Here is a 14,889-nt window from a genome sequence, read left to right as displayed (position 1 = left end):
ATTTCATAGTCCTCAAGAATGTAAGTCTCTCTTATCTTGGACAACATTCCCTTCCAAGTTGCTATGGGATTTTTGCCCTCTTTCTCACGTTCGTCCTGAATGAACTTCCACCATGTTAAGGCAGCTCCTCTCAACCTGGACTTAGAGACCTTCACTTTCTGGGCCTCTGTCACACCATCACATTCAAAATAGTTCTCAAGACCCTAAATCCACTCCATGACCACTTCTGGGTCCATTTTACCACTGAATAGTGGGACTCCTTCTAGTGTTCTCCCACTCATAGTCTTCAAGGCTTTCAAAAAGGGTTCACTCTCTATCACAGGGTCTAGTAGAGGGATTTCATCCTCTATAGGTAATAGCTTACCCCTGCCTTCTGTTCCTTCTATCTTATTACTGGGTTCATCTGCATTCACTTCTACTTCTCCCAATTTCTCCTCTAGGAGGTCTAGCTTCATTCTGAGTAACCTATTTTCTTCTTCTCAATCTTCCATTTTCTTGGGCAACTCTGCATTTCTCACCATGGTTGCCAAATTGCTACTTCTTCCCAAGTGTAACTGTGCTCTGATACCACTATGATAGGGAGGAAGGGAAAGGGGGTTGCCCAATAGGCTTGTATTTTTACTAAGTGATAGGTCCTTTGCTAGTTTCAAGGTGTAGTCACCAAAATCAGAGTGCAAAAGGTTTATAGGCAACCTAGCAACTCTCCTTGATCCACTTCCCTAAGTCAAACACTCCCTAGTTGCTCAAGGGCTTCAACTCCATTGTTTTAGGCTTTGTGGTCTAACTCCTTACTCTCTCAATTGGAATTCATTTCCTCTATCCCTAATCTATTCTTTGAATGCACAAGGTCTCCTTTTGATGAATTACAAGTTTGTGTCAAGTTTTATCCCCATGGGTGTCTTTGGTCTTCTATGGTTCGGAGCGTAGTAATCCTTCACAAGTTCTACAAACTAAGTTATGGAGTCTATCTCACCAAATGTGTTAAAATTATTCAAGATCAACTTGTTTCAATTGTATTTGATGGGTTTTATGCTTTACAACCTTCCTTTGTGTACTCGATTTGACAAAAAACCAAATTTTAGGCCTAAAACGGGCTACAAGGAATTAGCCCTCTTTTTGGGGTTTTGTGCTCATCCTGCTCCAACGATGGACTTCCAGACAAAAAGAACCTTATATTCAGATACCCTTTTGGAAGATCTTGAGGATTTTCTAAGTCTTAGGGTCCATTAGGCCTCCTCCATGACTGTCCCAAAAATGGGTGCAAAAAGAAGGGTTTGCAAGGGTTTTGGTGGCAAGAATCAACTTGCAAGCTAGAAACCTTCAATGTGAATCATGCAACCTTATTTCTTCCATGTAACATACTAATTATCCCAAAATGAATTAGTTTTACACCTTCAAAGGTTAGAGAACAAGGTTTTACAAAAGATGCTCATAAGGAGTGTGCAACATTTACAATTTTTCCTTTTCTTGCTTTCCTCAAACACATTAATGGATGAGTACCAATTACATTCAAAACATGTAAACATGTCTTCCATTAGTGAAAAAGGAGAACCACATTATCCCTGCACAAAAAGGCATTAGGCAATTACAAAACAATGAAACATTCACTGTCAAAACTTGTCATCACTGCACTTTGCCTCTTTCACTGCTTTTTCACTTTAACCTGCATTTACCACTATCAAAACTCTTTTTCAAAGGTCTATATGATGCCTTTGATCAATTCTCTTCCTTTTAATGTTTGTTGACCTTCATACCTGCTATTTGGAAGAGGAAGATTGCATAGACAACTCAACTTAAAATGCAAAAATCAGTCATAATTGACTGTTACAGCCAGCTGGGCGTTTCAACTTTGCCTAAAGGATCATTAATTGATCTTGGAAAACTCAAAGCCCATGGGCAGGGTCAAAGACCAATCCTTGTTCTTGTTTGCAAACAAATAGAAGGAGATACAAAGTTTTACAAACACCAATATATGGTGGAGAGTAAGCAAATGAGTGGAAACCAACACCAAAATAGTGACTCACTGATTTTTTACACAATTTTCACAAACTGAAAAATGCAACCATCCTTATCATGGCTTAGAAAGCCTCTTTTCTTTCACATAAAACTTGAACATCAAAATAGGTCTGTCCACCTGATGAATGCATTTTCTATAGAAGAGCAAAGCATCAAACTCCTTCAAAGACCCTAGCCAAATGGCATACTTGCCTAGGGCTCCATGGCCACAAAACTTCTTGCACTTGCATTTTTGAAATAAAAACATGTATTTACATATCTTACAACTTAACCAACTGGTTCTTGGGAAGCCATGAATATTTAGGGCTTCAAGAAGCCAAGTTGGTCAAGCATCCTTGCCAAATTCCTAGACAAGGCACTAAAACTGTCAAAACCAAATAATTTTGCTTAGAACTCAAAACTTAATGAAATTTGATGCCACCAAAGGAAAAAGCTTCAGGAAGCATAAGAGAACTTGAAAATGTAAAAATAGTATGGCCACGTACAATAGGTGTACGGACTGCTACTCACATGGAGCTAAAACATAGAGAAAAATAAGGTAAAATTAGTGCAAACATTCAGAATGCTTGATATCTCCAAATAATCAACCCTTACAATGGTTAAAGTAGGAGAATAAATACCTCTACAAGTTAGTTATCCTCCTATATGGCCAGGTACATGTCCAAGAGCACTCAAATTTGACATTTTCATGTCTAAAATGACAACTTTTAATGCCTAGATGATGCAAGGTTGATCTCAAAGACTACCAATCACCTAAGAACACTACTCACACCTAAAAAACAAGCACAAAGCATGTCTAAAATCTTTTCCAAATAAAAGCACATTGAAAACTCACTTTTTCCAATATTTTGCCAGGCAACTCCAAACTGGCAACTTTGAGCAAAAAGATGAAAACAGGAAACATGACCACACAATGAGTTCAAATCTCATCCAAACAACTTAGAAAAACTCAAAAACATCTTAGACAAACTTTCCAACTCAAGACTAATAAAAATCAAATTTGCTATCAAACCTATGATGAAATGAAGCTAGGTGCTCCTACACCATACTCCCTCGGTGACATTTTAGAGTCATGAAAATTTACCAATCTAAAATTCATCGTCCCCTGTATGTCCATTGTCATTGGAAATGCATGGTACAAACTTTGAGGCTCTTTGTTTCTCAACTAGTAGCTTATTTTTTTATGAAGTGCTCCTTGATATATTACCAATGCCATTGCATTCTAAGGCCTGCAATTCTCAAGAATCCTCTTCAATGCTCTTATGAATCTAAGATTGAATTCATGAACCAGATCCTCTTCTCGAATATGAATATTCATAAGGTCATATAATTTTCTTTCCAAATTGTGCAATGAAAACTGATCAAAACTCCCTCCATGAGCTGATTGATTTTGGAAACAAATTTAAAAACCAATCTCTAGCTTCATCTCTCAAAGATTGAACAAATAGTCTGATGATAACATCGTCATGATCGACTTCATAATCATCCATTAGGTCATTGAATCTTCTAAGGTGCATGTCCACTAACTCACATCTTTGGCCACTAAACTTTGGAATCTCTTTTCTAATTTTAGCTGGTATGACATTTGGAAAACCAAGGATGCTACCAAAATCTATGGGCTTACATCTCTCCACTTTGAATTCTCTCTTCAAATCACATAATTGATGCTGATTACAAACCATGGTTGCACATGGAACCATGTTTGGATGAATGGACTAAAACATCCTAAACTAATGCTCTTACAACTTTCTCATACAATCAAGAGATCTTAAAAAATTGCATGATACAAAAAGCATGACATACTACAACATGATACTGAGACTTCATTTAAGAGAATAAACCTTCAAATCATACATACTTCCTCATACACAAAATGCAAATAACAATTGAGGAGTATTTCAAAACTAATTTCATTTTTTCCCTAACTTAGTGCTTAACTTCACCTAATAGGAAGCTTTGCTACTTTATGAAACCTTAAAGAATACATGGAAATAAATTGCAGCAGTTGTTCATCTTCTTCTTGACTAAAATTTTTGAAGATCCTCTTCAAATCTTAGGGTCTTTACTGACAGAGTCACCATCTCCTTAGCAGAGGAAAGATTTCAAACAACTAGAAGACATTTGAAGCATTACGTCATTTTGGGTTTTTCACAACAACAGAGTCACACATTCTTCTTTAAACCAGTTGCAAATAAAATATTCTTCCATGCTGAAATTTTGTGGATCTAATTTTTTTTTTCAGATTCTACACATTCATGACTCCTTGCCATATAAATAATTCAATGGTTCGATCCCCAATAGAGTCACCATTTTTGTTGGTGATTTTTCTTGCAACCCTCAATCCTAAGGATAAATAAACCTCTAGGTTATGGGAACAAAGACCTAGAGAATTTAATTTGCACTATCGCCAGACTAAGGTAAAAAAATGCAACATAACAAGGCTTTCATAGCCTTCTTCACTTTGAGCTCTACCCGACTCAAGAGGGTATTCCTTTTATGACTCATACATTTGGGATTGTCTTAGAATTTATTCATGACATAAACAAATACTCACGGGTAGATGGTTCTCAGTTACATAGGGGATCATCTTTTTCATGGTTCATCCAAATCCTTGATCCCAAAATACTCTTCAATTGACCAAGAAACTTATTTATGCATTGCCTTAAACAAAACAGGGGATTTTCAACTTGCATTTTAGAAATCACACCTCTACCCTCACAAAACAAAAATAAAATAAAAGAGAAAGGATTTTTTAATTTTCCTGAAGCTCTTGGAAATATATCAGAAACAATGTAACCCAGTGCATATCCAAGGGAACATAGTCACACCCACAAGACAAAAACACAACCCCACTTTGCAAATGATTTGAATTAAAGAATTCTTCATTGTTAATGCCTAACATTAACACAATTCAACTAGCTATCACACTTATTCGTTCTTGTTAATTCTACAAACATTTTCAAAACTCACTATAATTTCCATACAAAATTTAATCCTCTCCTTGAGAGAAACCCATAAGCAGAATCACACAATGATAGTAACATATCAAGATTAACCAGTGTATCCTTAATACATCAATTAGCATGAATTCGAAAACAAAATGAGGAGACAAATCATGCAACAATGAAAATATTATATTGCTAATCAATGTTACATTGTGGAAGCCATATTTTCCTTCTGTAAATAAACTCCAAAAACCCTCAGAGCAACCCTATAGTTACCCAGCCCCCAGATATTAAAATTTTTCCAACCGCTTAACTACAACCCTGGTATTCCTTTTATAACACAAGGAATACACAAGCTAAAATCTGCTTGACAACTAGCTAATTATAAAATTGACACGTCATCCCTATGCGCTAGAAGAGACCACCTCGCTAGTTCTAGGAGAGAAAATTAGCATGTGCATCTTTAATTGTCTGATGGAGAATGAACATCTATTGTCACCTAACTATTTTGATCCTTTCCACCATCGCATGGTCGCTACTTCCATGCAGGAAAGATGCGTACCTATCCAACTAGAAAAGAGACTCCAAAACTAGTAGAGGAGATAGACAACAAAAATATTGGAGCATCCTTAAAACTAGAGGAAGAGTTCATAGTCCTAGATTGGCAACAATGAAAGTGGAAGGAGAAACTTATAAATGAATATCGTAAGTAGAGGAGGGGTTGTAGCTTCCATAATCTTGCAGCATTATACCAAAGCTGCATTTGAACTATCCACCTCCCTGAGCTGCTTTTTACCAATCCTTTTTCATTGCCTCTGAGCCATTCATTGGTGCAAGAGAAAATGTGGACAACCCTTGAAATGTTTCTTGTGACTGAAAGGGCCTTTCAATTCCCCTTCAATTGTCCAACACATTTTCAAGGCCCCTTCGGTTGTAAAACAATTAGTCTGAATATTTTCCATCCTGTGTCATACAATTTAAAACCCATGAATGCACAATACTCCCCTGCAAATGAAAAATCCTCCTTCTGCAACCATCTTCATGATAACATGCAGAATTATTGTGACAACTACTTTCTTGAGATCCAACTCAATGTTCCTTTTATAAGGATTTGGGATTATTGAAAAATAGCTCATCTTCATATAGTCACACATGCATGCTATCTTTCTTGCTTTATGCTTTTAAAACTATCCCTATTTTATCCCCACTACCAATTTAGTCGTCTTTCTTTTAAAAAATCATCGTTATATTTATCCATTTAATCTTTTAATCGATGTCACCTTGATCTCTTTGTCCCATTGTCTGTAAACAACTACTACTTATTCTCTGAGACTCATCATAAACAGATGATTCTATCATGATCTTCATGCTTCTTGATCACACATTTCACACCATGGAATACAATGTGCCTCTACTTCACTTGTGCCAACTTCAAACTCTATTATTTACTTGATTACTGCCTACAACCGTTTGTATAACCTGTCTTAGCACTTGAGAACAACACTTGTCACCTCATTGATACTTCCTTCATATCCTTGCATACCATTTTCATGAACTTGGCGCTCACTGAAGTCAACTTTTGCATCTTGCTGAGTGTCGAATTGACACCTCATGTTCCTTAAAATCAGCACACGACCCACTTCCTCCCTTTACTCCGGGCTCGGTGTGATTAAAATGGGCAACTTACCAAGTGCTGATCTGGCACCTTGGACTCCATTCAACATGTAATGAATGCTTTCTCTTTAACTCGGGACTCACTGAAGTGGAAAAGACATTCCCATCGAGTTGCGAGGGTCCCACACCACAAATCATAGAGCTTACCCAACCAGCAAAGTGGGACCCACCAAAAGCCAAAAAACTTATTTTCTTCCAAATGACTCGGGACTCAGCTAGAATAGAAAACACATTTTGCTGAGTGCCAAGTTCTTTCTCGAGGGACAGCCCCAAAAAAATTAAGTAAGCTGAGTGGGATCACAAGATTTGGGACCCACCTTTGGCATGGGCCGACAAGGATTTATTTCCTACAAGTCCGATTCAAAATTTTATTGGAGCTTGATTGAATTTCAATGGGGTCAAAAAATTTAGGCCTAACAGTTGGTTGTCATTTGTATCAATACTTATTTTTTTTGGTTAATTGAAACACTTAGTACAATTGGAAATTTAGTATTTTTTGGATTTTTTGCTATGCTTTTTGGATCATTTATAGCAAAAAATATACCTCAAGTTATCAAATTATTCTTATTGAATTATTAGTAATATATTTGTGTAGTGCATTGCTAGTTCCCAATCATGTTGTTTAGTTATACATTAAACATATGTTTTATAATTTTCACAAAACTAGGTTTGCGTTGGAGTGCTACTTTGTTGACATAATATTTTATGCAATGTCATAATTATAGTAATTTAGTAATACAGTATTTTGGCATTTGAGTGTGTTGCATAGATAGGTTTATCCATAACAAGTGATTGTTGTGTGAGGTCACCTATAAGAATTATAGATATGAAAACTAAACAAATTTGTTGTTGGTAGGGAAATGCCTCATGTGGTCTACTATATATATTTATTATTAGCTTTGTCCCTATGAAGCTCATCTCTTCAATGATGAGGCATTTTAAGTGCTTCGCGACTTCTCAAGTTATGTGCATTTGGTGTCCATATAATGGTAATATCTAGTTTAATATAATATTGAGTGTTAAACAAAAAACTTCTTATAAGAATAAGAATAAGGAGTAATTTTTGTTTTTGTGATAGTGTAATTTGAACTGCATTTATTATTCAATTGATCAAATAGGATTTTTGAGTTCTTTTGGTTCATTGAATGATCATATTTAATCAATTCTTTGAATGATATTTATCTTGGTCTATAATTATGATAAATGATATTTATTGTTTTGTGATAGTGTATATTTGGGTCATTCAAATTTAAGGGGGAGTGGTCATCTTATTGAATTATTTGTTTGTGTTTATGAATTCAATTGTAATGTCACATAAAGTGCATTACATCATGTCCATCCGATTTGTTATTGAAATTACATATAACAAGTATTCATAGTTCATTTACATTCACATTGTTAGAAAGTTCCATTTGTTTTAATGATTCTCATTCATTTTTTTATATATTTATTGTCTCTATTATGTCAAATCATATCCTATTCTTCTTTAGGGTTAACTTCCATTCAATTTTTTTTCTTTCCTTTCTTTCACAATTGATTTTACTTTTCCCTCTTTCCATTTTCACCCTTTGTGGCATGCAACATATGAGATTCAATTAGTGTTATAGTTTCTGATTGTGGAGGGTGCTACATATAAGAATATAGATATCTTGACTAATTATTTTTAATTATAGTCCTTGTTATTTTTGAACAACTTTTATATATCTAGGCTCTTAATATTGTCATACATATCTACATGGATAAAAAAAATTATACAAAGGATTTTCTAAATAACTTTATAAAATATTATGAACTACTTATGTAGATGTAAGGATGTGATATGTGAGTAATTAATATGTAATTTCGGTGATTTGTGTTTCTTTGTATAAATTTTATGTTAGTTGAGAATAATTGTTGTGAACCAAACCATTTTGTATTTACAAAATGATAGGAAAGGTGTCTCAATTTTTTTTCTAATGTTAATATTACAAAAGGTGCCTTTTACGTATATAATGAAAAAAACAATTTTTGTTTTAGTATTAAGGTGTCATCAATCTTGTAAATCTTGTGTAATTAATTAATCCTAACATTGTTTGTTAATTATTCATAAGGGGTGGAATTTCACCAATGGTAGTAAAACTATTTTACTGGACCGATAATTATTTATTTATTGGCAAGAGTAAGTTAATTAATTATGAGCAATGGTTACTATTCAAGTTTAACATGAGGTTGACCATGAGTAAATGTGGGGTGCCTATAATCTATTATTAGTGTATGCCAGGTATAAGAGCATCTATAATTATTGGTGTCTTACAATTGTAAGAGAATATGCTAATATTAGTGATAACTCAATGATGAACGAATAGTACCAAACCGGTACTAAGAGGGGGGCGGGGTGAATCAGTACAAACACAAATACAATCCAAAACTGGTTTGACAGCAAATATTCCAAATGACTGGCAAACAAGGATACTAGTTGAAACAAAGTGCAACCGGTAACACCCAGAATAACTGAAACAACCATAAAATGAACACTCACTAAGCTTTCCTCTTAGCTCAATACTATAGTACCATTACACTCTCATGCATGAATAGGTAAACTATCATTAGATCTTCATAACAGTTAGTTCAATATGTTTTATAGACAGGCATAAAACACAGAACCATCATATGCTCAACAGGTAATAACAAAGCATCACAAGATAAAAGCATTACACATGACACACATATTTTTCATGTGGAAACCCAACTGGGAAAAACCACGGTGGGGATGAATACCCACAAGTCGCGTTTGAACTCTTTAGAACTCCACTATGTTAGGAGCCTTGTCTGATTAAAGACATTACAATAGGTTTTGCTAGGAACCGATCCTGTTAGGGATCACCCGGTTAAGGGATGGCTACAATAGCCGGTTAAGGGTTAAACCTGGTTAGGGTTACCTTGTTAGAGGATTTCAAGAACTCAATAGCTAAAGGATCTCCAGAGCTTTATAGCTTCTCAGAACTCATTAACTTCGAGTTACCTTGTTAAGGGATTTGAATCAAGCCGGTTAAAGCTACCCTGTTAAGGGATTTCACAACTGTTGAAGTGGTTAAAGATCAACAGGAATTACAATGATCTGGTAACAGCACTCAATGCTAATGCAGATCCGTTTTGGCTCCTTTTCACATTCTGCACATTCACTTTGCAGGTATCTCTTCTCTCCTTTGGTCTGGCAAGAATCACGTATCACTTCCCTTGGATACACACTCACAACTTTTGCCAACAACCTTAGAAAGAAACACAACATCAACCTTATAGGAAACAGATAGATTAGTAGCAAAAACCCTAAACCCTAAACTTGTTAGGTTAAGCAATTCAAGAGGTTCAATCTTGATCGTTGAATCATACTGCATTAAATGCAACAATCTTGAATCGATCTCAAGACATTCTCCATCATCCATTATCCATCGATTTCATGGTGGCTGATAACCCATCATGCGTTATCACCATTTGACAAACTTCACACATTCTCGAGGTAGATAGGAATAGTCTTCTTCATGCAAGATCCTTGATGCGCATAGGGCTTACGTGGCAACATGATCTATTCTCTGTTATACTGCTAACTCATCACACAAAGATCACCGATTGAGTCACATAGGTTTGAGGTACTCCAATCAGAAATCCTGAAGTGGAAACTTCCTACCAACCGGTAGTCACACAATGCTTCCATGTGTCGATTCCCATAACTACATGCCGATTCATCTTGAACAAATATGCCGCTTCACTTTGGCATATATGCCGGTTCTCTCTTCTCACCTATCACATGTGCCGGTTCACATCATGTCACATATTGACATCAATGACAACATACAATATCATTATGTCTTCATACCAGTTCACATAATGCCAACAATCTCCCCCTTTGGCATTGATGGCAATATACAAAGATATCTCTCTGCTTCACATCTTCTCCCCCATTTTCTACAGATATCTTTTCCACTTCACTCCTTCTCCCGCTTTGACAACAATGCCAAAGTGGAGGCACAAGCATCTCTATTCCATTATGCTACTCCCCTTGAGGAGTAGCATCCTTCAATACATCAATCAATAGAAAATTTGACTATGCAATACCTGACTGATGTGGAACAAATACTTTTAGTTCACCTCCTGAAGGGGCAGTACCCCCAATTCACCTCTTAAATTCACAAATGTAGTCTTTGGGAGAGGCTTGGTGAATATGTCTGCTAACTGCTCCTTACTGGAAACATGCTCCAGTGCAATCTCTTTATTCTGAACCGTTTCCCTCAAGAAATGATACTTAAGCTCAAAATGCTTGGTTCTAGAATGTAAAACCAGATTCTTTGAGATATTGATAGCACTTGTGTTATCACAGAATATACTTACTAGTTCAGATACAGGGATCTTGAAGCCTTCCAATACATGCTTCATCCAAATTGTCTGAGTGTAGTTCATGAAAGCTGCAACATACTCCGCTTCTGCTATAGACTAAGAGATACAACTTTTCTTTTTAATCATCCATGAGACCAATCTACCATTGAGAAAGAATGCACCACTAGTTGTGCTTTTCTGGTCATTCAAAATACCTGCCCAATTAGCATCTGTGAACACTTTCAGATTGAAATCATTGTTGTATGGGTACCACAATCCATAGTCAACTATTCCCTTCAGATACCTAAGAATCCGCTTGACTGCAATCAAGTGGGATTCTCTTGGACTTTTCTGGAACCTTGCAGTAATGCCAACCACATGTGCAATATCCGGTCTGCTATGCACTACATAATGCAACTTGCAAATCATTGATCAGTATTCCTTCTCATCAACCAGTGCAGAATCATCCTCTTTTGTCAATTTGCAACCGGTCACCATCGGTGTACCAACCAGGTTTCTATCTTCCATGCCAAAGGTCTTCAACACCTCTTTGACATATTTGGACTAAGTGATAAAGATTCCATCTTTTAATTGCTGGATCTGCAATCCAATGAAGAACTTAATCTCCCCTATGAGTGACATCTCAAACTCTTTCTTCATCTCATCAGCAAACTCATGACTCATCTTGTCATCTCCACCAAAGATAATGTAATCAACAAAAACCTCACAGATCAGGATCTGATCTCCTTCAGACTTTAAGTAGATATTGCTATCTTCACTTGTTCTCTCAAATCCAATCTTCACAAGATGGGAATGTAGGCACTCATACAATGCCCTAAGTGCTTGCTTTAGACCATATAAGGATTTATGTAGCCTACACACCATATCATTGTCTTTAGATAGGGAAAACCCATTTGGTTGCTCTATATATTCCTCCTCTTCAAGCACACCATTTAGGAATGCATATTTTACATCCATTTGATATACTTTGAACCTTTTAAAAGCTGCATATGCAAGAAGCATACGAACTCCTTCCAATCTAGCTATAGGAGCAAAGGTTTCTCCACAATCTTCTCCTTCTTCTTGAGCATATCCTTTGCACACCAATCTGGCTTTATTCCTAATCACTATGCCATCCTCATTCAACTTGTTTCTAAACACCCATTTGGTGCCAATGACATTTTTATGCTCTGGTCTGGGTACTAGGGACCATGTACCATTTTTCTCTATCTGATCAAGTTCCTCTTCCATTGGCTTGATCCAGTCTTCATCTTTATGAGCCTATTTGAATGATTTAGGCTCAAATTCAGAGATCATACATGAGTTTTCTCTAATCTTTCTTCTTGTAACGATTCCTGCATCCTTATCTCCTATGATCTACTTAGGATCATGATTCAACTTGACACACTGAGGAAGGGTCTTGATTGGTTCTTCTTGCTTTTCCTCTTCATCCTCATCTTCATTAGTATCAACATTCACCGGTTCAGGAACACTGTTACCGGTACTTGGTTTACTAACGACCGGTTCCTATAAGGTTGCAACCGGTTCATTTATAGCTTGCTCACTGTTGGTTTCCTTAGTTTTCTCAGAGGATTCATCAATTCTTAGATTGATACTTTCCATAATTCTCTGAGTCCTATTGTTGTAACACTTAAAAGATTTACTCTTGGTGGAATATCCTAAGAATATTCCCTTATCACATTTGGCTTCAAATTTGCCCTGATGTTCACTCCTCTTGATGTAACATTTGCTACCAAATACCCTAAAGTAGCTAACCACAAGTGTCTTACCGGTCCAATACTCATAAGGAGTTTTGTCCTTACCTTTCTTGATGAGTACCTGGTTCATAGTGTAGACTACAGTGCTCACTGCTTCTCTCCAAAAGGTGTGAGCTACCTTTCCTTGAATCAACATGGTTCTAGCTACTTCAACCATAGTCCAATTATTCCTCTCTGCTAGGCCATTCTGTTGTGGAGTCCGATGGGTAGACAGTTGCCTCTTGATGCCAAATTCTTCACAATACTTGTTGAATTCACCGGAAATGAATTCCCCTCCTTGATCAGTTCTGAGACACTTGATCCTTTTAACGCTTTCCTTCTCCACTAATGCTCTGAAACCTTTGAATTTCACAAAAGCTTCAAACTTTTCTTTCAAGAATGTGACCCACATCATTCTTGAGCAGTCATCAGTGAGAATCATGAAGTACCTATCACCCTGCACACTTCTAGTTTTCATTGGACCACACAAATCAGTATGCACAAGATCAAGCAAGTTGTCAGCAGTGAAAGATTTACCTTTAAAGGTTGAGGAAGACATTTTCCCCAATTGACACTCTCTACACAAGGTATTATCCGGTTTGCTTAGCACCAGCAACCCTCTAACTGCCTTGATCTTACTGGCCTTCACAATGTTATCAAAGTTTACATGACAGAGTCTCCTATGCCATATCCAGCTATCATCAAGCTTAGCCATAAGACATGTACTTATATTTGCATTCAAATGAAATAGGTTACCTTTGGTCTCCATGCCAGTGGCCACCAATTTACCATCTTTTCCTTTGATTCTACAAACTCCACTCTTGAATTCCATAGTGAGACCACTATCATTTAGCTAGGCAACACTTAGAAGGTTGTGTCTGAGACTATCAACCCAATACACATTGTCAACATTGCTCTTTCCATTCAAAGAGATGGACCCTTTGCCTTTGACCATGCATGGTACATCATTGGCAAAGCGAACCACACCACCATCATACTCCTCCAGGGATAGAAACTTGCTCCGGTCACCAGTCATATGGTGAGAACAACCACTGTCAATGATCCACTCATTGGAATTATCAAACTGGGAGATAAGAGCCTTCTTGTCTACCACGTCTTCCTTTACAGCAACAAACACAATGTCTTCATTCTCTTCATCTTCTGATTCCTCATCTGTGACACCTTCATCAACTACCACAAAACAGTTTCTCTGGTTTCCTCCTTTGAATTTCCTAAACCTTTCTGGTTTGTCCTTGTTATCGCCATTAGGTAAGTTTATAGCAATATGTCCTATCCGGTTACAAGAAAAGCATTTCAAAGGTAGCTTACCTTTGTATTTACCGGTTCCTTTATGAAGCTTCCTGGCAAGGAGAGATTCAAATGCCATCAGAATCTCCTCATCATTCATTTCTCTGCTCTGACTAGGTTCCCCACTAGTGCTAGCCTCTTTTTCTTTTCTAGATGGTATAGCAGAGGCTTTAAATGTTGATTCAGTCTTTTGAACACTACCATCAAAACTATTTAGCTCATAGACTGTTAACTTGGCTATGATGGAGTCCAAGGATACTTTAGACTTGTCTATTGATCTCAACTCCTGAATAGCAGTAACCCTTATTGCATAGACCGGCAACAGGGATCTCAGGACTTTGCTTACCATAGTGGAATCTTCTATTTTACAACCTGCACTCTTGATTTCTCCAACAACCATTTTGATTCTTATTCCATACTGTTGAATGGTCTCACCTTCAACCATCCGCATATCTTCAAACTTCCCTCTCAGGCTTTCTTCCTTAGCCTGTTTTACATGTTCATCACCACCATAGATATTTTCAAGAGCATCCCATACCTATTTGGGATTTGCCTTGTCCTGAACATCAATAAACTCAATGTTAGATAGACTACTAATGAGGGCTTCCATGACTTGCCAATTTTCTTGTATCTCTCTCTTTTGGTCATCGGTGAGAGTACCAGTAGGGACAACATATACATTTTCAACATAACTCTAGTGTTGAACACCCATGCTTCTGATGAATATCTTCATCCTATCTTTCCATATACCGAAATTCTCCCTGTTAAACTTTGGACCTTCTCTCTTCATCATTTGACTGGGATCTTTACCTCAAATGGTTAAGCTTACAACACAGAGG

The sequence above is a fragment of the Cryptomeria japonica genome, chromosome 11 (genome assembly GCF_030272615.1).
Source record: "Cryptomeria japonica chromosome 11, Sugi_1.0, whole genome shotgun sequence".
NCBI lineage: Eukaryota > Viridiplantae > Streptophyta > Pinopsida > Cupressales > Cupressaceae > Cryptomeria > Cryptomeria japonica.
The sequence above is the reverse complement of the archived record's forward strand: the minus strand, read 5'-3'. Positions refer to the sequence as shown.